A 23,312-nucleotide genomic window follows, 5' to 3' on the forward strand; every position below is an offset into this window, starting at 1 on the left:
AATTCAGCCTAGTAACTACTAAACATGCTTGAACAAAAGTTTATTTTCCATCAGAAATGTGGAACAGAATTTTTTTTGAAAATTTGCAGAAATCCTCATTTTTCACAGTGTTTAACAATGCCTCATCATTTGGACAATAATTTTTCGACTCTCTAGTTTAACAAATGATAAGCTTTCTATTATTTTTACAGAGGTTTTCCTTTCAACAATTATCTTATCTCTATTTTTAGCTCATGATTCCCAAATAAAAGTGTAATCTCTTTCCAGAATTTTAGGGCTGTGCTCTATAGCCATCAATCTGACAAAAATCCTTGCAGATAAACAGCACATACTTTAAAAGCTTTTTCTTTTCTTTCTTCCTTTCTTTTTTAAAAATTTGCCATGTGGAAAATGGCAAAGAACTTTGTTGAAAAACAATTGGTTGAAATAATAGATCAAGTGATAGAATAAATTTTAGGCAAAGTATCTTCAGATACACATTTCCATTATTTTCTACTATATGTTTCTCTTATTTTTAGTTAGCTCCTATAACCCCTTATTTTTCATTTTTACCAATGTTATAGATTTTATAAACAGTTTAAAGAGTGAAGCAACTTTAGAAACCTTATCATAAACTTCATTTCTCACTCCCAACCCCACCATACCTCCAGGCAACCATTTTGAACTCCTGTAGCAGATTCTCTTGTTTACTTTCTTAATTCTAAATAAAGTGATTATTTTGTGACTTTTCCACTTTAGGCATTATCTGTTGATTTCCCAATATAGAAGATGAGGATTTAGTTATCTTTTACTTCTTGCTCCTCCACACAAATACACATATTTAATCCCCAAATTTGACCCTATCATGATTTCAGTTAGATCACTATTCAGTACTTACACTATTAAATGCTATCCTCATCTGTGCCACATAATATACTATGGTTATATTTCCTTTCCTACATAATTTTTTTTCTTTTTTAAAAATTGAACCTGAGGTACACAGATTTGGATTAATTATAACTCATGACACATACTTATCATCGGTCTATGCATAGCCCTCATTTATTTAGTTATTTAGTTAGCTATTTTTAATAATGTAACTAGATCTCTTGAACTGACACCTAAAATGAAAGTTAGAGCTTTGAAAATAACCTACATCTATCACTGCATCAACAAGAATAAAATACTTAGGAATAAACCTACCTAAAGAGGCAAAAGACCTGTATTCTGAAAACTATAAGATGCTGATGAAAGAAACTGAAGATGACACAATCAGATGGAAAGATATATCATATGCCTGGATTGGAAGAATCAATATTGTTAAAATGACCATACTACCTAAGGCAATCTACAGATTCAGTGCAATCCCTATTAAATTACCAATGACATTTTTCACAGAATTAGAACAAAGAATTTTAAAATTTGCATGAAAACACAAAAGACACTGAATAGCCAAAACAATTTTCAGAGAGAAGAATGGAGCTGGAGCAATCATGGTCCCTGACTTCAGACTATATAACAAAGCTACAGTAATCAAAACAGTAGGGTGCTGGCCAAAAAACAGACACAGATCAATGGAACAGGATAGAAAGCCCAGAAATTAACCCTTGCACCTATGGTCAATTAATCTATGACAAAAGAGGCAAGAATATACAATGGAGAAAAGACAGTCTTTTCAATAAGTGGTGCTGGGAAAACTGGACAGCTACATGTGAAAGAATGAAATTAGAACTTTCTGTAACACCATATGCACAAATAAACTCAAAATGGATTAAAGACCTAAATGTAAGACTGGATACTATAGAACTCCTAGAGGAAAACATAGGCAGAACACTCTTTGGCATAAATTGCAGCAATATTTTTTGGATCTGGCAGCTAGAGTAATGGAAACAAAAGCAAAAATAAACAAATGGGATGTAATTAAATGTAAAAGCTTTTGCGCAGTAAAGGAAACCATAAACAAAACAAAAAGACAACCTACAGAATGGCAGAGAATATTTGCAAGTGATGCCAACAAGGGATTAATCTCCAAAACATACAAACAGCTCATACAACTCAATATCAAAAAAACAAACCAAAAAACAAACAACCCAATCAAAGAATGGGCAGAAGACCTAAATAGTCATTTCTCCAAAGAAGACATATAGGTGGCCAATAGGCACATGAAAAGATGCTCAACATCACTAATTATTACAGAAATGCAAATCAAAACTACAATGAGGTATCAGATATCATAATGGCATCATCAAAAAGTCTATAAATAGGGCTTCCCTGGTGGCGCAGTGGTTGAGAGTCCGCCTGCTGATGCAGGGGACACGGGTTCGTGCCCTGGTCTGGGAGGATCCCACATGCCACAGAGCGGCTAGGCCCGTGAGCCATGGCCGCTGAGCCTGCATGTCCAGAGCCTGTGCTCCGCAACGGGAAAGGCCACAACAGTGAGAGGCCCGCGTACCGCAAAAAAAAAAAAAAAAAAAGTCTATAAATAATAAATGCTGGAGAGGGTATGGAGAAAAGGAAACACTCCTACACTGCTAGTAGGAATGTAAACTGGTGCAGCCACTATGGAGAACAGTATGAGGTTCCTTAAAAAACCAAAAATAGAGTTACCATATGATGCAGCAATCCCATTGCTGGGCATAAATCTGGAAAATATGAAAACTCTAATTCAAAAAGATGTACGTACCCCAATAGCAGCACTATTTACAATAGCCAAGACATGGAAGCAACCTAAATGCCTGTCAACAGATGAATGGATAAAGAAGATGTGGTACATATATACACAATGTATTATTATTCAGCCATAAAAAAGAATGAAATATTGCTATTTGCAGCAACATGGATAGACCTAGAGATTATCATACTAAGTGAAGTAAGTCAAAGACAAATATTATATGTGGAATCTAAAAAATGATACAAATGCACTTATTTACAAAACAAATAGACTCATTGACATAGAAAGCAAACTTACAGTTACCAAAGGGGAAAGGGGGGAGCGATAAATTAGGAGTTTGGGATTAACATATACACACTACTGTATATAAAACAGATAAACAACAAGGACCTATAGCACAGGGAATGATATTCAATATCTTGTAATAACCTATAATGGAAAAGAATCTGAAAAAGAATATATATATATATATTCTTTTATATATATATTCATACATATGGAACTGAATCACTTTGCTGTACCCCTGAAACTAAGACAACATTGTAAATCAACTATACTTCAGTAAAAAAAAAAAATAACCTACATCTAACCATCTTCTCCCTACCCACAACGAATCCATCTTTCTGCCTCCCTTTACCTAAGTTAACCATAGTCTTGAATCTTGTGTTTGTCATTTTCTTACTTTCATTTTTATAAAAGTTTATTGCATCTATATGTATTTCCACACAAAGGGATACATAGGGCTAGTAGATAAAAAGTATCTTTTGAGGCTTCACTTTAATGGCAAACTTTGTAATTGGGGCCAATCCTTTCAGTAAGAACAAGTTGAAATGCTAGAGAAAATATTTTCAAAAATCTGCTTGAAGTTATCAGAGAGATAACAAAACAGTAAAGAATTGTGAGATCATTATCAGGGAGAAGAAACCCAGAGAGGTGAGGAATTTGAGGCTATATTCCTCTTAGTCATATGCTGATTTTGGAAGAGGTAACTAAATAGCTGAGCAAAGCTCCTGATAAACACGAGACCAGCAGACAAAACTGGAGTTCAGTGCCCACCAAGGAGGATGGTGTCAAGGATATCCTCCAGGTTTTAGATTGAGATCATAAAAGCTAAATCCTAGGAGTAAAGAGTGACTGGAAATAGACTAGCCTTAAGAGATTGAAGTAGATTTTTCTCAGTCCTCTAAGGAATTAAGGTGATCCAATATTGCCAATGCCCTTAGCAATCTTCTGGAAACAAACTCAAATCTTTGCTGGAGTAAGACAACCTCATTTTAGACCTCAAAGTATCTGTACAATGCCTGGTGTTTAATAAAGGATAACCAAGCATATGAAAACATAATGAAAAAACAAGACAACAGACAATAGAGGATCAAAATAATGAAGTTATCAAAGACAGACTTTAATTACACTTAATATGTTCAAAGAAATAAAAGACAAGATGGAGAATTCTAGTAAAGAACTGGAAACTATAAGAAAGAATAGAAAAAAATTCTAAAATGTAAAAACAATAACTTTATTAAGACCCCAATGAATAGATCTAACAACATATTAATAAACAAAGTTGAAAAGAGAATTAGTGAATTGGAAGATAGATCAGATAAAAACATCCTAAATGAAGTAAGGAAGAAAAAGAATAAAAAGGAATATTTTTTCTATTCTTTCTTGTAACTTGTTCTTTCTGTAAGAAATATAGAGGACACAGAAGGGGAGAAGGAAAATTGGACAGAAGTAATATTTGAAGAGGTAATTTTAATTTTTCTAAAAATGATAAAATATGCCAAGCCACAGATTCAGTCATATTATAAATTACAAACAACACACACACACACACACACACACTTAGACATATCATAGTATGACTACTAAACACTAAGGACAAAGAGAAAGAGAAAAACAATAGATGGTTTTCAAAGGAACATCTGGTTAAACAGGAGCAACTGACGCGGAAAGACAATGAAACAATATTTTTAAAGTGCAAAAAGAAAATAAATCCCAGCCTAGAATTCTATTCCCAGAAAAAGCAATGCTTTAAAAAGAATGTAAAATAAATAGATTTTCAAAGGAAAAAATGAGAATATTAAAGGATGTTCATCAAGCAGAAGGAAAATTATTTCAGGGGAAATTCAGAAATGTAGAGAGGAATGAAGAGCAAAAAACAGATAAATATGTGGGTAAACCAGGTCAATATTGATTGCAGAAAACAACAGTCATAATGTTTTGTGGAGCTAAAAACATAGAGATAATTAAAATACATGAAAATGATGGTAAATAAGTAAGGAGAGTGATAAATAGGATTTAAATATGTTTTGAAAGTCTTTGAACTGTCCAGAAAGAGATAAAAGTACTAATTTATATTAGGTTTTATACATCAAGAATACAAGTTATAATCTCTGGGATTATCTCACAACAAGTAAAAGCATATGACTAATAACTGAATAGAAAGCAGGAAGATTAACATTTAAAAAAATTTTATGTAAATACATGAGGCTGGTTATAATATTTGAGATGTACTTTTTCCACTAATTATAGAATCACTCTGATTCACCCATATATTTACTTGTTTTAACTGCTTAAATGATCACAGTTTATTTATCCATTCTCCCACTGATGTGCATCTTTTGGGTTATTTCCAGGTTTTTGGTGAACAGTGCTGTGGTAAAACTTCTTGTACTTTTCTCTTATTATATATATATTTTTTTAATTTATTTTTTTCTCCTATTATATATATTTAAAACTTCCTCTTTCACCCTAAAAGAGTATTGCTGGGTCACAGAGTATGTTTTTCTTCAACTTTGGAAGGTAATGTCAAAATATTTTTATTTTTTAATCTCACCAGCAACACATAGAAGATTTTGTAAATCCACATATTATTCAATATTTGGTATAATGAGTCTTTTAATTTTTGCCAGTGAAATGGCTATATCATTGTGATCTTGATTTGTATTTTCCTGATCACCAGTAATGTTGAACATCTCTTTGTATTTATTGGCCATATGTAATTTCCTCTTCTGTGAAATACTACTTTATATCCCCTGCCTATTTTGTATTGGGTTGTTTGTGGTCTTACTATTGATTTTTACAAGTTTATTTTATATTCTTGATATTATTGGTCATTTATGTATATTGTGAATATCTCCTCAAGAGTCTTATTTTTTTTTACTTGCTTTTGATGAGTACAAGTTCTTAATTCTTTTTTTTTTAAATAAATGTATTTATTTGTTTATTTTTGGCTGCGTTGGGTCTTTGTTGCTGCACACAGGCTTTCTCTAGTTGCAGCGAGTGGGGGCTACTCTTTGTTGCGGTGTGTGGGCTTCTCATTGCGGTGGCTTCTCTTGTTGCAGAGCACAGGCTCTAGGCATGTGGGCTTCAGTAGCTGTGGCTTGAAGGCCCTACAGTGTAGGCTCAGTAGTTGTGGTGCCTGGGCTTAGTTGCTCCGCAGCGTGTGGGATCTTCCTGGAGCAGGGCTCGAACCCATGTCTCCTGCATTGGCAGGCAGATTCTTAACCACTGCACCACCAGGGAAGCCCACAAGTTCTTAATTCTAATAAGCCCTGCACAGCTTTTTAGTTTTCTCTGAAATTAACAGCGGTCTTTTTGTCAATTTACTTATTCTTTTATGGACTTGTTGCTAATATAATCCAAATCCTTCCCAAAGTGTGCAAGTTTCCACTTGAAATATTCAAATTAGTTATTTTATCAATTTCATCATCCTGAAGAAATCTCTTCTGGAACTTTGTGACCTGTTCCATCCTGGACACGTTGCCTTCTAGGCACGCCTGTCACCTGGAGGTCTCCATTTAACCCATTCTGGAGACTCTCCTTTTTGCTTTGTTTCTTGGATCAAGATCTTACTCTTTCTTACTTCACTTCCTTGTTCTGGTGGAGTACATCCTCCTGTACCTTCCTGAGAAAAGGTGCAAGAGAGGTAGATTTTTAGAGATCTTCATTCTGCCCTCACACTTTTAGATGGAAATGAAATTGAAATTGGAAATCATTTTCCTTCAGAAGTTTAAAGACATTGTTTCATTGTCTTACAGCTTCTACTGTTATATTTTAGGCATTTGGTACCATTCTGATTCTTGATTCTGGTATGAAACATTTTCCCCAGTCCTCCGGGGACTGTAGGATTTTCCTCCCTAGTGCTCTGAAATGCCATAATATGATATGGTGTGGGTTATTTTAGACCATCATGCTGAGCAAGCATGCCTTTCAGTTCTGAGAAATTCTCTTGAATTACTTTTTATAATTTCCTTCCCTCTATTTTCTGTTTCCTCTTTTTGGAACTCCTATTATTTAGGTATTGAATCTCCTAGAGTGGTCTTCTAATTTTTTTACCTTTTCTCTTCTATTTTCTATGTCTTCGCTTTTCTATTTTACTTTCTGAAATATTTCCTAAACTCTACCTTCTGTATAATCTACTTTTTCTATACCCCCTTCATATCTGCTATGATAATTTTAATTGCCAAAAGCTTGTTTCTTTGTTCTCTGAATTTTTTTTTAACATATCACCTTGTTCCTCATTTGTGAATGTAACAACTTCTCTTTTTTTCTGAATATCTTGGTCATAGAGGCTTTCCTTGTCCTTTTGGCATTCCTTGGCTGTTTGCTCAAACCAAAAGTTGTGCACCTGAAAGCTGATTAGAAACTCTTGTGTACGTACCTGTAGCTTGTTGACTGTAGTCTTCATAAGGTGATCTAGCTGGGTCTATTCCTTGGGAGATTCCTAATGCCAAGATCTCAGTTCTACTCCTTGGGGACATCCTGATGTCAGGATCTTAGTTCTTTTCTCTCCCTGAGAGAAGATTTCTATTTTTCTGCCAGTTCCATGTTGGTTGACAGCCAGCAGTCTGGGAGCTGAGAAGGTCAAGGGCAGTTTTTGTGTAAAGTGGGAAAGGAATAAAAGAATAATTGCTTCATTAACACACTGTCAGAGAAGACTTAACCCCATCTTCACCCCTGCCTTCCAGAGATGTTTGGGTCTTGGGGGATTTTGCAATGTAAATTGAGCTTCTGTTCAGTTTTCCTCGCTGCCGGTTTAGGATTGCTTTCTCTAGTCTGCTAAGTCAGTACCTACATACTTTCCAGCCTCCAGAACTTTGAGGCTGTCTTCCTTCCTATTCTTTTATTATAGGTTTGTGCCTTTAACTAGAAATTCAACTTAAGCTTTTAAAGGATTGTCAGGTCAATTCAACAAGCACATACTGGGCACCTGTCAGGCGCGTGGTTCACATATCCAGGGGCTTGGGCTGTTATTAAATTCTGAACTGGAATGATGGATGCTTCTCAAGTCTTTACTGTTCTCCTTGCAACCACTGGGCTAATTCCTCCAGCTCTGAGCTATTTTGTTTACTCTTTTATCTCTGGGGTACCGTTAACTCTTTCCCTCATCTTCTATCAACTGGAAACATTGTTTTCTCATCTTAAATTTCCTTTTAGATTTAAGTACATAACCTATTTCCAAGTCTACCTAAAAATGTCTCCTTTATCAATCTGGGATAAATAGGGAGGATTTTTAAACTCTGCCTAGTAAGAAAAATTACTTCCAATTTGTGCTCAAGTTGTATGATATCACTTATATATGGAATCTAAGCAATACAACAGAATAGTGAATATAACAAAAAAGAAGCAGACTCCCAGATATAGAGAACAAACTAGTGGTTACCAGTGGGGAGACGGGCAACATAGGGGTGGGGAGTGGGAGGAACAAACTATTGGGTGTAAGATAGGCTCAAGGATGTATTGTACAACACAGGGAATAAGCCAATTTTTGCAATAACTGTAAATGTAAAGTAACCTTTCAAAATTGTATGAAAAATAAAAAATAAATTAAAAAAAAATTTAAATGGATCATCCTCCCTACTCCCATGCAAAAGTGCCATGACTCTTCCTATGTCATAGACCTGGCAATAGTGATTCAGGGCTGTTATAATTAATCACTATGCATCAAAATGGTTATTATTTACTAATGCCCACTATGTACTAGAAATTTTCATATGTTTTGGGCAATATTGGATTGTGGAGGTACAGTGTATGAATTCCAGTTTCACCAGTTATTAGTTATATGACTTTGGATGAATTACTACTTTGTACTTCGTTTCTTCATCTGTAAAATGAGGAAGATGATGGCATCTACCTCAAGTGACAATTTTCTCTTCTGTAAAATGAATATAATTGTACCTCCTCCAAAAGACCATTTTGAAGATTAGATGACAATATATGTCAAGTCCTTAGCAAAGCACCTGGTGCATAGGAGGCAACATGTGCTGTCTATTAACATTACTATTATATTAGAATTATTTCTATCTTCATCCCATCTAACAGAATAAGAAATATGAGTTCAAAGAAGTTCATTTAATTTGTCTCTGGATGCAGAGTTAGTCAACAAGTTAGTCAACATCAAGGCTGGAATACAAACTCTAGCAATTCTGACAATACTAACACTTTTCTCAGTGTCATGTGTCTCAATATAGCATGTGTCCATTTTAAAATGTACTTCTTTTTAGTCTTATTGATTATTTATTAATCACCAATTACGTACTAGATAATATGGAGTTTAAATAGAACAATTTCTCAAATCTATGAGAAGAGAAGCTGTCCTTGCAATGGGGCAGTCTGCTATAGGGTATCAAAGCCTGGGTGGGGTGATGAGGGCTTTTGAGCAGCAGAACAGCCCCAGTGTGGGGTCTTGGGGCTCAGGTGGGGTGAGGAGGGCTTCCATGTGAGGTAGGGGCTGGGGGAGGAGGTAGGGGCTGGGGGAGGAGGTAGTAGCTGCAGCCCTGGGCAGGGTGTCAGCCCAAGTGGGATGAAGAGAGCATTTGTTTGGGGAAGGGAGCAGCAGTAGCAAAGGGAGATTGGTTATATACAGGGGAGTTAAAGAAGTAAATGTATTAAATATAATGGGAGACAGATTTCTCATTGTCAGAAAAGGGAGTTTCATATATGGAAAAGATGAAAACTAAAGTCAACTTTGTGGTGTAGAATTGAGGGTATTGGTATGAACTGCAAATCTGTTATAGAAATAGTAGTTTATAACCTTCCCACAAAGAAAATTCCAAGTACAGATGGCTTCAGGGTAAATTCTCCCAAACATCTAATGATAAAATAATAACAATTCTATTCAAACTCTCCCAAAAAATAGAAAAGGAAGAAATACTTCCCAACTCATTCTATGAGGCTAGCATTACAATGAAACCAAAGATCAAAGATATTACAATAAGAGAAAATTACAAACTGATATCCCTCGTGAATACAGATGCAAAAATTCTAAATAAAATTTTACCAAATCAAATCTAACAATATAGTAAAAGGATAGTACATCATAACCCAGTGGGATTTATCCCAGGAATGCAGGGTTGCCTTAACAATAGAAAATTAATCAATGTAATTCATCATGTTAACAAACTGGAAAAGAAAAACACAGTCATCTCAAGAGATGCAGAAAAGACATTTGACAAAATCCAACTGATATTTGGCTACCGTCCTGTCAAGGGAAGCCTCTGTTGAGAATCACAGATTTAGAGGGAGTAACATATAGACAACTATCTGTTCTGTTCTTTTTAAAAATTAATTAATTAATTAATTATATTTTGGCTGCGTTGGGTCTTCGTTGTTGCACGCGGGCTTTCTCTAGGTGCGGTGAGCGGGGGCTGCTCTTCGTTACGGTGAGCGGGCTTCTCATTGTGGTGGCTTCACTTGTTACAGAGCACGGGCTCTAGGCGCGCGGGCTTCAGTAGTTGTGGTGAAATCCCCGAGAAGCCCTTTTAAAGTGTTTCTACCAGTCAAGTGAAAGTATCTTTTTGACTGATGTCATCTGTGGCTTTTAAATATTTTTTGACAACTTATTGCTTTTATTAATCTGGGGTAAACATTTTAGATTCTTTTATGAACTTAAAAGATATTAAGAGAAAAGAACTGGAAAAGTAAATAAGAAAAAATGCCAATTTCCATTGTGGTGGTATAGAGTTGGCACGTGTAGGAAGGTATAAGAGCAGAGGAGAGCCGCAATAAAACTGATGCTTACAGAAAGCTATACTGGCAGCAGGTCAGGGTCAAGAACATCTATGCTTCCATGAAGGTGTCCCAGGCCACTCGAACCATGCTGTTTTCTGAACTCCTATAGATATTATACAATATATAAGCAATAATAAACAGGTGGGTCAAAATAAAATGCTTTTAGCAGCAAATATAGAATAATTCACCCTGATAAGACAGCAATGGTTAAAATTCACATGAAAGTAAAAAACCTTGGGTACAATTTCTTCCCTGGAGTTAGAACTTTTAATATGTTAATGGGCATCTAGACGGTACAGGAAGAGCCTTATATTTCAAATGACGCTAGTGTTTTAAGGAACAGAGTTCAGGGAACACTAAGTTAGATTATAGTGTAATGTATTTAAGAGATCATTAAAGTTAGAATTTATGCTAGCAGCCTGTAATTAGAATGGCTGTGGAGTCCTACTTCTGCATATCCTCAAGAACAGAACAGGGCTTCCCTGGTGGCACAATGGTTAAGAATCCGCCTGCCAATGCAGGGGACACGGGTTTGAGCCCTGGTCCGGGAAGATCCCACATGCCGCGGAGCAACTAAGCCCGGGAGCCACAACTCCTGAGCCTGTGCTCTAGAGCCTGCGAGCCACAACTACTGAAGCCCACGCGCCTAGAGCCCATGCTCCACAACAAGAGAAGCCACTGCAATGAGAAGCCCGTGCACCGCAACAAAGAGTAGCCCCCGCTTGCCGCGGCACGCAGCAACAGAGACCCAATGCAGCCAAAAATAAATAAATTTATTACAAAAAAAAAAAGGGCTTCTCTCCATATACCAAAAGAAAGCCATGCAGTAAAAATGAAATTTCTCCTCATGTTTGCTAACTGCTATGGTCTGAATGTTAGTGTTCCCCCAAAATTCATATTTTGAAATCCTAACTCCTAAGGTCATGGCATTAGGAGGTGGGGCCTTTGCGAGGTGATTAGGTCATGAGGGTGGAATCTCATGAATGGAATTAGTACCCTTATAAATGAGACCCACCTTTCCATGTGAAGTTATAGCAAAAAGAAAGCTATGAACCAGGAAGTGGGCTCTCACCCGATATCAACTTGATCTTGGACTTTCCAACCTCCAGAACTGTAAAAAATAAATTTCTGCTGTTTATAAGCCACACGGTTTATGGTATTTTGTTATAGTAGCCTGAACAGACTAAGATACTAACACAGTGTTTCTTTCTGTAAGCATAGAAAACACATTAAAGGGAATTGTGTCCTGTGAGAGATGAATCTATAAAGAAGCTGGGTATCGAGTCATAAACCCACCACAGAAAAACAAAATAAAAAGGGAAACCCAGCTGAGCATTTTCCTTTTGTGTGTTCAGGGGATTTGTGACTTATTCTTTGTGCAGAGTACTACACATCTTGGAACCAAATAGTTTAAATAAGGTAGTAATATATATAATTTTCTTAATAGATCTTTATTGGAGTATAATTGCTTCACAAAATTCTGTTAGTTTCTGTTGCACAACAAAGCGAATCAGCCACATGCATGCACACGTCCCCATATCCCCTCCCTCTTGAGCCTCCCTCCCACCCTCCCTATCCCACCCCTCTAGGTCATTGCAAAGCACTGAGCCAATCTCCCTGTGCTATGCAGCTGCTTCCCACCAGCCAACCACTTTACATTCAGTAGTGTATATATGTTGATGCTACTCTCACTTCACTCCAGCTTTGCCCTCCCACCCCATGCCCTTAAGTCCATTTTCTATGTCTACCTCTTTACTCCTGCCCAGCAACTAGGTTCATCAGTACCATTTTTTTTTAAATTTAGATTCCATATATACATGTTAGCATACGGTATGTGTTTTTCTCTTTCTGACTTACTTCACTCTGTATGACAGACTCTAGTTCCATCCACCTCACTACAAATAACTCAATTTCGTTTCATTTTATGGCTGAGTACTATTCCATTGTATATATGTGCCACATCTTCTTTATCTGTTCATCTGTCGATGGACACTTAGGTTGCTTCCATGTCCTGGCTATTGTAAACAGTGCTGCAATGAACATTGTGGTACATGACTCTTTTTGAATTATGGTTTTCTCAGGGTATGTGCCCAGTAGTGGGATTGCTGGGTCATATGGTACTTCTATTTTTAGGTTTTTAAGGAACCTCCATACTGTTCTCCATAGTGGCTGTATCAATTTACATTCCCACCAACAGTGCAAGAGGGTTCCCTTTCCTCCACACCCTCTCCAGCATTTGTTGTTTGTAGATTTTCTGATGATGCCCATTCTAACTGGTGTGAGGTGATACCTCATTGTAGTTTTGATTTGCATTTCTCTAATAATTAGTGATGTTGAGCATCTTTCCATGTGCCTCTTCGCCATCTGTATGTCTTCCTTGGTGAAATGTCTATTCAGGTCTTCTGCCCATTTTTAAACTGGATTGTTTGTTTTTTTGATATTGAGCTCCGTGAGCTGTTTGTATATTTTGGAGATTAATCCTTTGTCTGTTGTTTCATTTGCAAATATTTTCTCCCATTCTGTGGGTTGTCTCTTTGTCTTGTTTATGGTTTCCTTTGCTGTGCAAAAGCTTTTAAGTTTAATTAAGTCTCATTTGTTTATTTTTGTTTTTATTTCCATTACTCTAGGAGGTGGGTCAAAAAAGATCTTGCTGTGGTTTATGTCAAAGAGTGTTCTTCCTATGTTTTCCTCTAAGAGTTTTATAGTGTCTGGTCTTACATTTATGTCTTTAATCCATTTGGAGTTTATTTTTGTGTATGGTGTTAGGTGCTGTTATAATTTCATTCTTTTCCATGTAGTTGTCCAGTTTTCCCAGCACCACTTATTGAAGAGGCTGTCTTTTCTCCATTGTATGTTCTTGCCTCCTTTGTCATAAATTAGGTGCCCATATGTTAAGGTAGTAATATATTTAAGAGCACCTTCTGAAAGTTACAATCCCCAAGGTAGATACACCATAATAATCTTTTCATTGAAAAAAAGAATTCAAACACTTTTGTTATAACAAAAGAGCAAAATAAATCGTGGTGTGGGTAGTATGCTGAATTCACAAGAAGCAATGTTCTCTCCCAGCCTGATACTGGATAAGTAATTTTTCAATTAAGTACTTTTATCTGTTTATTTTTTTTTCCTTTTTGGCCACACCACACAGCATGCGGGATCCTAGTTCCCCAACCAGGGATCTGACCCACGCCCCCTGCATTGGAAGTGCAGAGTCTTAACCACTGGACCACCAGGGAAGTCCCTAATTTTTCAGTTAAAGTGCCTTTTTCTCAATACTTGAAATGTTCTTGGATGAGTTGTAAAGTGTTCATATTGACTGCATTAGGCCAAATGGTCATTTCATATAAACAGGAACAAGACTTCAGCTAATCCAGAATAGTGTGACAAACATTTTGATTCTTTGGCTGAAGCTTTAGAACGAAGCCCATAAAAAACAGGAAGATACTGAAATCAGTTTACTGTGATCTAGACTTAGCTTGCAAAATCAGCTAAGGCCTAAAATATATATGTTTTGAAGCACAGGTCTATCAGAAGTGATAAACTTAGTGTACTGTCTATTTTGTCTTCCATTTCAAAAAGCAAACAAAAGGATCAAATTATAATTTTAAAAGGCGTCAGAAATACACTTATATTACCTGCACTTAGGACATGTACAAATTTGGTAAGAAAAATTCTGGAGAAAAAAGATTCACTTATCCACACTATTATTGTTTATTTTTCTGGAAAGAGGCTTTCAAAACAGAAGAAGTCTTAAGTTAAACTAATCCACCCTTCTCCCCTTTTATGGGCCTGCCCCTTGGAAATTATAACCATTTGTACAAATAATTTTACTCCACAGTATATTTATTGAGGCAATGCATAAATTAGTGGGGCCTTAACATCTTTCTAGCATTGCCATGGTCTGTGAAGAACTTAAGAGAAATGTGAGATATATTCTCTGCCCTCTAAGGACATTTCATTCTATTAATTTTAGAATTCTAGAAATAATACCAGAGATAGTTTAAAAACTAAAACATTTTATTTTCCTGATGAGACATACTTGCAAACATGAATCTTAAGCAAAGGTACAATCCTGGATACTCTATTTTATTATTCACCTGGAATGGAAATGGCCATCTTTGTGTCCAGACAGCACCTACTACCTTAGAATAACCAAAAGAATGGTTGTTCTCCTTCAATAGATTACTGGCTTACTACATCTTTGTTTAGAAGAAGATAGTTTCATTGCCCACTGTCACATTTTTATTTGTATTGATTAGGTCTATGTCCAATAGAAATGCATGCCCTGAGCCCCAAGAGACAGCGTAAGAATAGTCACGGCAACACTATCTGAAGTAGGGACAAACTATAATCAACCCAGACGTCCAACACAGAAGAATGGATAAATGAATTGTGGTACATGTTTACAACAGAATACTGCAAAACAATGAAAATCAACAAACTGCTGTTACATTCAACAACATGGATGACAAATGGAAGAAGCAAGACTACAGAATACATCAAGTATGATTTCATTTACATAAAGTTCCCCAACACACAATACTAAACTATATGGATGTATCTGGTGCATATGGGTGCATACCAAAGTGGTAAGACTATAAAAAAAAGCAAGGAAATGATCACATAAAAAGTGAAACTAGAGCTTATTCAGAGAAGAGTGTGGGGAGAAAGTTCTGATTGGGAAGAAATTCTAATTCTTCTAATTCTCCTCCTCCCCCTCCTTCTTTTTCACCATAGGTGGCAGTTACAAGGGGTGTTTTCTCTTAGAAGAATTCATAAACTGTACATGTCACATTATCACTTTTTTATGAGTATATTATACTTCATAATAAAACACATCTAAAAACCCCACAGGTTACTACGCTAAATATTAAATACATACATATATACCTACATGTGTGTATATAATACATACACTAAACTCTACTAGTTTCAAGAGAAAAAAAGAAGAGTGACTCTGTATTAGACTTCTCTTGTCATCCCCCTCGCTCCGGCTTCTGCTAAGCACAAAAGAGCGCAAACACACTTAAAAAATGAAAGCGATAAGGGCTTAAAAGTACACCAAAATATACCATTCCTTGTCATGAATGTTATTTGAGAGTTTGAAAGACTTATGTGGCTTTTTGGCTGATGGTGGAATTGCAGGTATATATTCCTAGTTTCTCCTTTGTCTATTGATATAACTTACTGATATAACTATGCTGAAGCAGCTCTTGAGAAAAATGGGCATCTTCCTGTCCTTACAGCTTAGACACAGAAGAAGCTGTACTTTGATCTTACACGTAATGGCCTGCCCCTAAGTTTCCTGCTTCTACCAGCAATGTTGATTCTAATCTTAGAAAAAGTCTGCTTCTTTGAAGAAAAAAAAAAACACACGCAACAAAAACCCTGAGCTAACCCAGCCGTGTCCACCTATGATATGAGTTATCTGACTTAAGCCTTCATCAACCTATTTTTCTCCATGCTCCTGAATTAACTGGGCACTAGGTAATTGTGTTACCTTTTCATCTGCCCTGGATGAAACCCATAACAATACCTGAATACTGGTGATACGACATCCTCAAAGCCTCTTTCAGCAATGATCCCAATACAAATCTTGGTTAAAAGACTGACAATATCAAACTCTAACATGTCACACAAGAAAGAAACTGGGTTGCCCAACTGCCCACCTCTGTGCTCCAGGATACACTTTCTAAAAGGAGCACAGAAAAATACAGCAACTTTGTTCTCCCCTCTGTGATCATTATTATTGTATAGCTCCTGGGTAGGTCAAAATCAATTTTACATTTAAGAATACCTGAATATGATCTGCGCTCTTATAAGTTAAATTTCACTTTTCAAAATCAATACTCCCACATAATATCCTGGTGGAAACAATGTAGAGGGCAATACAGTTCACTCTTGATCTTCCAAAGGTTTATCCACAGCACAGCTTACTTCAAGCAAACCTTGATCCAAAGTTTGGTAAAATAACCAATTCTACTCAAGTCACATGTGGCCAACATTCTGTCTATTTAATCTAACAACCAGAATCAAGGCCTTAAAGGCAAAATAATTATTTGCCTCTCTTTAGTCTGGCAAAGATAAGCAATCTTTTTAGGCTGGTGCTTTATTTCACCCTGAGTTACGACTTCCTCTTATTGCTGTTTTTTTTAAATAAGGAGACTAGGAATGCATTCTGCAAGGAAGAAAGGAAAAAGAGCTACAGAACAACCTTATAATGAAGTTGAATTACTCTACCTAAGTATGTCTACATTGTAGCTCATTACTTGGCTCAAAATACTATATGTCAAAGGATATTTCCCCAAATAGAACTATATACAATAAGAACATGATTTAAGAGGTACAGACCATAACTGGTAACCCTGTTCCCCAATATCACTGCTATGAATGGGGTCACACTGAATTAGTCTCCCAAAATATCTCTCACATTCAAATACAAATTCTAAGATATTTCAAAATCAAATCTCATTTTGTTGGAAGTAGTTACCATTTGGCTTATATATACCATGGTTTCCTTCACTTACAATGAAATTTAAAAACTGACATACAGGGGCTTCCCTGGTGGTCCAGTGGTTAAAGAATCCGCCTTCCAATGCAGGGGACGCAGGTTCGATCTCTGGTCACGGGACTAAGGTCCCATGTGCCATGGGGCAACTAAGCCTGCATGCTCTGGAGCCCACGCACCACGACTAGACAGAAGCCCCTGCACTATAACTAAGACCCGACACAGCCAAATAAATAAATAATAAAAAAAAGATTGACATACAGTATATGACTATTTTTATGGAGCAGAAACAAATGTGTTCTGGGACCATATTTAAACTTCATATATTAAAAAAGCATTTCAACAGAGGAGGGATAAAAATAATCCTCCTTACATTTGTAAGCAACTGGAATTCAAACCCAGGCCTTCTGAGTCCATGGCTGGTGTGCTTTCAACATACCACAGCTGTCCTTAGTTTCCTTAATAATGACTTATCCAAAATCTTTATCTGAAAAAAGTGATTTTAGGAAACAACTGCAACATCCCAGGCTTTTGTTTTTAATTAGACAAACATGCATTCTCATTTGTTTCTATCACCCCTCCCAAACGATTCCTTACAGAATAAAATCTGAGCAAAAAAACAAGAATTTTCTACTCAAACGTTTTCCCTAAAGGTTCCACCTGAAAAATATTATGAGAAATTAGAAATCACAGCCATATGCCTCCTTTTTCTACTCCTCCGTGGCAGTCAGTGACCAAAGAGTGACATAACTGATGCAAGAATAGGATCTAGAGCCTGCATATAATAGTATAGATTATTTTAATTGAACACTAGACCATAAATTAAGTGTAAACGGTTTCTAAATCAAATGTGGTTTAAAATTAATTAAATACTTACAGCAAGAAGCTTACTTGTTAATTCATTAAAGTCAAGATCACACTTATTCAGATAATTTCAACCATCCAGCAGCTTCAACTGCTATTTTATTTCCTTTAATTAATCTCTCTCAAGATACATATAAGCATATAGCAAACCCATCATTTTATCAGCTTATAATATTAGCTTTAAAATTTTATAGCCAGGGACTTCCCTGGTGGTGCAGTGGTTGAGAATCCACCTGTCAATGCAGGGGACACGGGTTTGAGCCCTGGTCCGGGAAGATCCCACATGCCTCGGAGCAACTAAGCCCATGTGTCACAACTACTGAGTCCATGTGCCACAACTACTGAAGCCCGCGCACCTAGAGCCTGTGCTCCGCAACAAGAGAAGCCACCGCAATGAGAAGCTGGTGCACCGCAATGAAGAGTAGCCCTCGTTCGCTGCAACTAGAGAAAGACCGCATGCAGCAACAAAGATCCAACGCAGCCAAAAAATAAATTAATTAATTAAAAAAAATTTATAGGCCAGCATGGTTATTTGTACAAATGCTGGAGTTCTGAGTTCTGATAAAGGGTGTCAACCATGTAAATTCACCATCTATGAGTAAACAGCTGTTGTTATATTTAAAATCAAGCTAAAAAAAAAGAATGTGTGTGTATGTGTGTATATATATATGTATAGCTGAATCACTTTGCTGTATGGTGGAAATTAACACAATATTGTAAATCAACTATATTTCAATTAAAAAAAGGTAAAATCAAGCTTCCTTCAGTTTTTGGACAGCCAGTGATTGCTTAAGTAATGTGCTATGCGGACATAGAAAATAAAGTTTTAAATACTTATCTTTGTGTCAAACTGTGTTAAACAAGGCAAACGAACAATTCTCATTCAATGCATAGCCCCCTCTGAGTTAGATATTTTAAAGATTACTAATTCAAAGACGGAATTCTAAAACAATCACCCAAAGCATGAAAAAAAGTCACCCTAGTGGACCAGAGTTTCATAAAACTAACTGCATAAGAAGCTATCAGTGTATGAAAACGGAATAGGAAAATCTGAGACACAAAACTTTGACTATCAGGAAAAATTTCAGCAAATATCAATAATTAAAAAAAACTTGGAATTGATTATTTTATATCCACCTGTGGTCTTTGATTGTTAATTGTTGCCTTCCAGTGACTGAATTACCTCTCATGCAGTGGCCTTGCTTAAGCTCAAAGCTGACAAAGTTGATGGAGAAGCTGCAGAGCAGAGAACCTCCCACCGAGGGCAGAGCAGGTAGTCTAGGAGAAGCTGCAGTTGGGTTTTCTTGAAGTCATGAGGTAACAGAGTTGTCGAGATCAGTGGTCCCCATGCTTGTCTGTTCATCGGAATCACCTGGGGAGTGAAAACACTCTTGATGCCTGGGTCCCACCTCCAGAAAGTGATTTAATTGGTCTGCATGTGGCCTGGGCTTTAGAATTTTAAAGAGATGTACGTGATTCTAATGTGTGGCCAAATTTGGGAACAACTGGTCTGTATTCTTTTACGTTTTTAATCTTAAATTTTTTTTGACAAATTAGATTCATGTCCATTTTCTCATACTTCCTATATGTCTCATGGCATTTTGGGAAATCCATGGAAGTACTATGTGTTCTGGAACACTCCCACAACTGTACCCTGTACAATACAACTGAATTATTTATCATTGTCAAAAGGAGAATAAAACTAGGAAGAATAAAGGCATGAATAAGCTGAATTTCATAAGATGTTTCTTCATGACAAGAATTACTACTGTATGTATGGAGTTGTTTTTCAAATCCAAGACCTAGAAACTTTATTGCTTTCTATCCTAAAACCAGACAGAAGACTTAGAGGACACTGCCTACAATAATCTGTGCTTAAGTAATGATCTGGATTTGTGTGACCTATTCCAACTTTCCACTTTATCAGATGGAGCAGAGGCAGCTGCTGGAATGAGGAATAAGGAACTGGGTCTTACACATGAATAAACCTGTAGAGATACTAAGTTCATTAATGTTCTTGTTGGCAGGAATCAAAATGACTTAGAGGCAGCCAAGTTGAATTACAGGTTTGATTTACTTAGAGATACATGCTATGCGGACATCAGCATTTTTTTAAACCAGCCTCAAGGCAGGCTTGACAACAAGTGTGCAATCTCTTCCTTTCACAGTAAGATTCACTTTTATTTCCCTGTGGCTTCTCTGCCTCCTGTGGGGGCATATGTCCAGACTAGAGGGGAAAGAAAATAGTTTTAAAAGTTAAAAATGTCAGTTTATCAATAGTGATAAATGGGGATACTAGATATCTTTGCTCCTTAAAAAAAAAAGCACCCACAACAGGTGAGTAGATTGACGCTGGAAAGCACATTACAGTGTCAGAGATTCATAGTAAGAACATGTAATTTCACTCTGATACATGGGGTTAACATGCTTTAAATAGACTGAAGTACTGAGCTGAAGGTATTGCTCCTTTGAAATTAAAACGACCAGATCATAATGAAGCTATGTGGATGTCAACATCAGAACCTCCCCACCTCATGACACAATGTAATCTTATGTCAGTTCAAAATTCTACTAATAGTTGGGCAAACCAAGGCATTACTCACGTAAGTGGGAAGTGGGGTAAAGGCTCCCAAGGAGAAGCCTGTGGTATGAGTGAACTGTAGACAATGGACAAAAATCAACAGTAAAAAGCAGCCTATATTGTTCAATTTTAAAGGTTTGTTTGGCTTAGTGAAATACGCTTTCTAAAAGCCAATACAGCTAATTCTCAAGATCTTCCCAGTCTTACTGAAAGCTGACTGCAAATCACCAAAGCACACAGAGACGAAACAGAAGCTGTGTTCTCGATTATTTCCAAATACACAAAATCATCCACAAAGATGTGCTCTTTTGGCAAGTGACATGGCAATTTGGTGTTCATTTCTAGTGCCAACTGCAACCAGTTGTTTCTTCTGAGTCTTTAAACTTAGGTCTTGAAACTGAGCTCTTCATTTCCCTGTCTTCTGCTTTTGCTTCCCCCATATTTGCTGCCAAAGTTATAGTCTACCACCCACACAATGGCCAAGCCGGAACCTGGGACTCATCACGGGCTCCTCTTTCTGTATTTCAGTGCCTACCCTCCAAGTCCCATCAATTATGTATTCTGAATATTAAATTAAGCCTCCCCTCCATCCCTTACACCACCACCAGAGGTCACGTCCTCATCCTCACTGGTTTCTGTACCCTAATTTTGTGTTCTGTCAACACTCCTGCCTACCCTTCTGAAGTTTTTTTCTGGAGTTCGTGTTACTCAAATATGAACATACCATCTCCCCACATATTCTTTAACAACTTTGTGCCTTTACTCTTGTTTCTCTTTTGCCTGTAATGTTCCCTCCTGCCATGTTCTTGCTGACCAGCTTTTTCTGTCAAGCCCTTTCTGACTTTATCAGACTGAGTTAGGTGTTTCCTTTTCTGTGCTTCTTATACACCTTGTACATAACTCTACTAGAGGGTTTGCCACAGTGTCGTCACTGTTTGTTTACATGTTGGTCTTCTCTCCTGACCTATGCATGGAGGGTGAGCTCCTTATCCTGTTCAATGCTATATTGCCTACGCCTGGCACTCAGAAGGGCTCAAAACGTTGATTTAGACTAAATCAGTGATTCTTCAACTACTCACTGGAATTGCCTGGGGAATTTTTTAAAAGACTGAGGCTTGGATCCTACCCCAGACCAATTCAAATTGAATTTCTGACGGCAAACCTAGGCACCTGAATTTTTTTTAAACTTCCCTATTGATTCTGTTGTTGTTAGTCACTGAAAACCACTGCGCTAAATTATTTCGCAGGAAATGCTAGTTAAAACAGCACCAAGAAAACATGAAGTTTGAGGATCTCCTGTGAGTTTTTATTTTTTAAAAGGACACTGTATTAATTATCTATGGCTGAGTAAAAAATTACTCCCATATTTAGCAGCTTAGAATAACCGAAACTGATTATCTCACAGCTTCTCTTGGTCAGGAATAGGGGCACAGCAGGGCTCAGGGTTTCTCAGGAGACTGCATTTGTGGTGCCAGCTGGAGCTGCCATCATCTCAAGGCTTGACAGTGAAGGAGAACTTCCGTCCAACTCCACATGTGTGGTTATGGCAGGGTTCGGTTCCTCATTGTCTGGTGGCCAGAAGCCCTCCTCAGTTCCCCTGCCTCTCCATAGGGCAGCTCACAGCTTGGGAATCTGTTTCCATTAAAGTGAGCAAGTGAGAGAGCCAGGAGAGGGTGAGCTAGATGGAAGCCAGAATCTTCCTGTAACCTAATCCTGGAAGTGACACCCCATCCTGTTGCTGTATTCTATTCATCAAAAGTATGTTATTTGGTCTACCCCAAACTCAACGGGAGAGAACAACAAGGGCATGGATGCCAGGAAGTAGGGATCATTGGGAGCCGTCTCAGAAGCTGCCTACCACAGACATTTAATGATACTTGGCTTAAAAATTAACCTACCTTAAAGGAATCCCAACCAGACTGCCTTAACATTAGGAGCATGCACATCATTGGTTTCCTTGTAAAACTGATCCAACCTGCTTTAAAAGAGATGAACCAGAAGTAAACTGACAGGTATACTGTCTAATAATAAATTTATATTTTTTGTTTTATTATATAACTATAGATATATTAATTGAAGGCCATTTATACAAGACAATATCAAGGGAGGTCAGTCTGCATAACTCCAGGCTTCACATAGCCTTATGAATTACGTAAATGTGTTTTTCAAAGATAGTGCTCCTTTCTTTTCCCGAACATCTTCCCAGTCATACAAATTCTCAGAAAATAGGCCACTTTAAGTATTTAACATAAATTTTGTTTTTAGTGAAGGGCAGGCAACAGTAAATCTAAAGGTAAAATACCAAGCAAAAAAGGCAAGTTAATGCACAGGCTTTACACTGATCAGAGTAATCAATTTTAATTTTATTTCATATTTTAGAGGGAAAAGCCAATGTATTGGACAATACTGAATACTGATCTTAATAACCAAAATTTAAGCCTTCCTTAAAGATCCCATCAATACGAAAGACTTCAGTTGTCTTCGGACTACTCACCATTTAATGCTAAGATGGCAAGTTGAAATGGCTTAACAATATTTAGTAAAACAATACAATGTAACAAAAGCAAAAGTATCTGTGTCAAGACACAAATGACTTACATCCTTGAACCTGATGTGAACAGCACATTTACACGAAATCCTAAACTTTAATTTATATTCCAACTACAAAATGCCATCTCCCAAAAATCAACTGGTTT

At 37.0% G+C, this 23,312-nt stretch overlaps 1 long non-coding RNA gene across 2 annotated transcripts; it reads right to left on the bottom strand.

Annotated features, from left to right (window-relative positions):
- Positions 1 to 4,530: 4,530 nt before the first annotated feature.
- Positions 4,531 to 22,718, bottom strand: LOC309960445. Of its 2 annotated transcripts, XR_014326128.1 has the most exons (4): positions 22,515 to 22,718; positions 19,219 to 19,407; positions 7,314 to 7,507; positions 4,531 to 6,557 (listed from the first exon to the last, which is right to left on the bottom strand). It is a non-coding gene; the product is annotated as an uncharacterized lncRNA (long non-coding RNA). The 2 variants fall into 2 exon arrangements; XR_014326129.1 differs by having other exon boundaries at positions 4,531 to 7,507.
- Between the last annotated feature and the right edge of the window lie 594 nt (positions 22,719 to 23,312).

The sequence above is a fragment of the Leucopleurus acutus genome (genome assembly GCF_964270905.1).
Source record: "Leucopleurus acutus genome assembly, chromosome: 3".
NCBI classification, from domain to species: domain Eukaryota; kingdom Metazoa; phylum Chordata; class Mammalia; order Artiodactyla; family Delphinidae; genus Leucopleurus; species Leucopleurus acutus.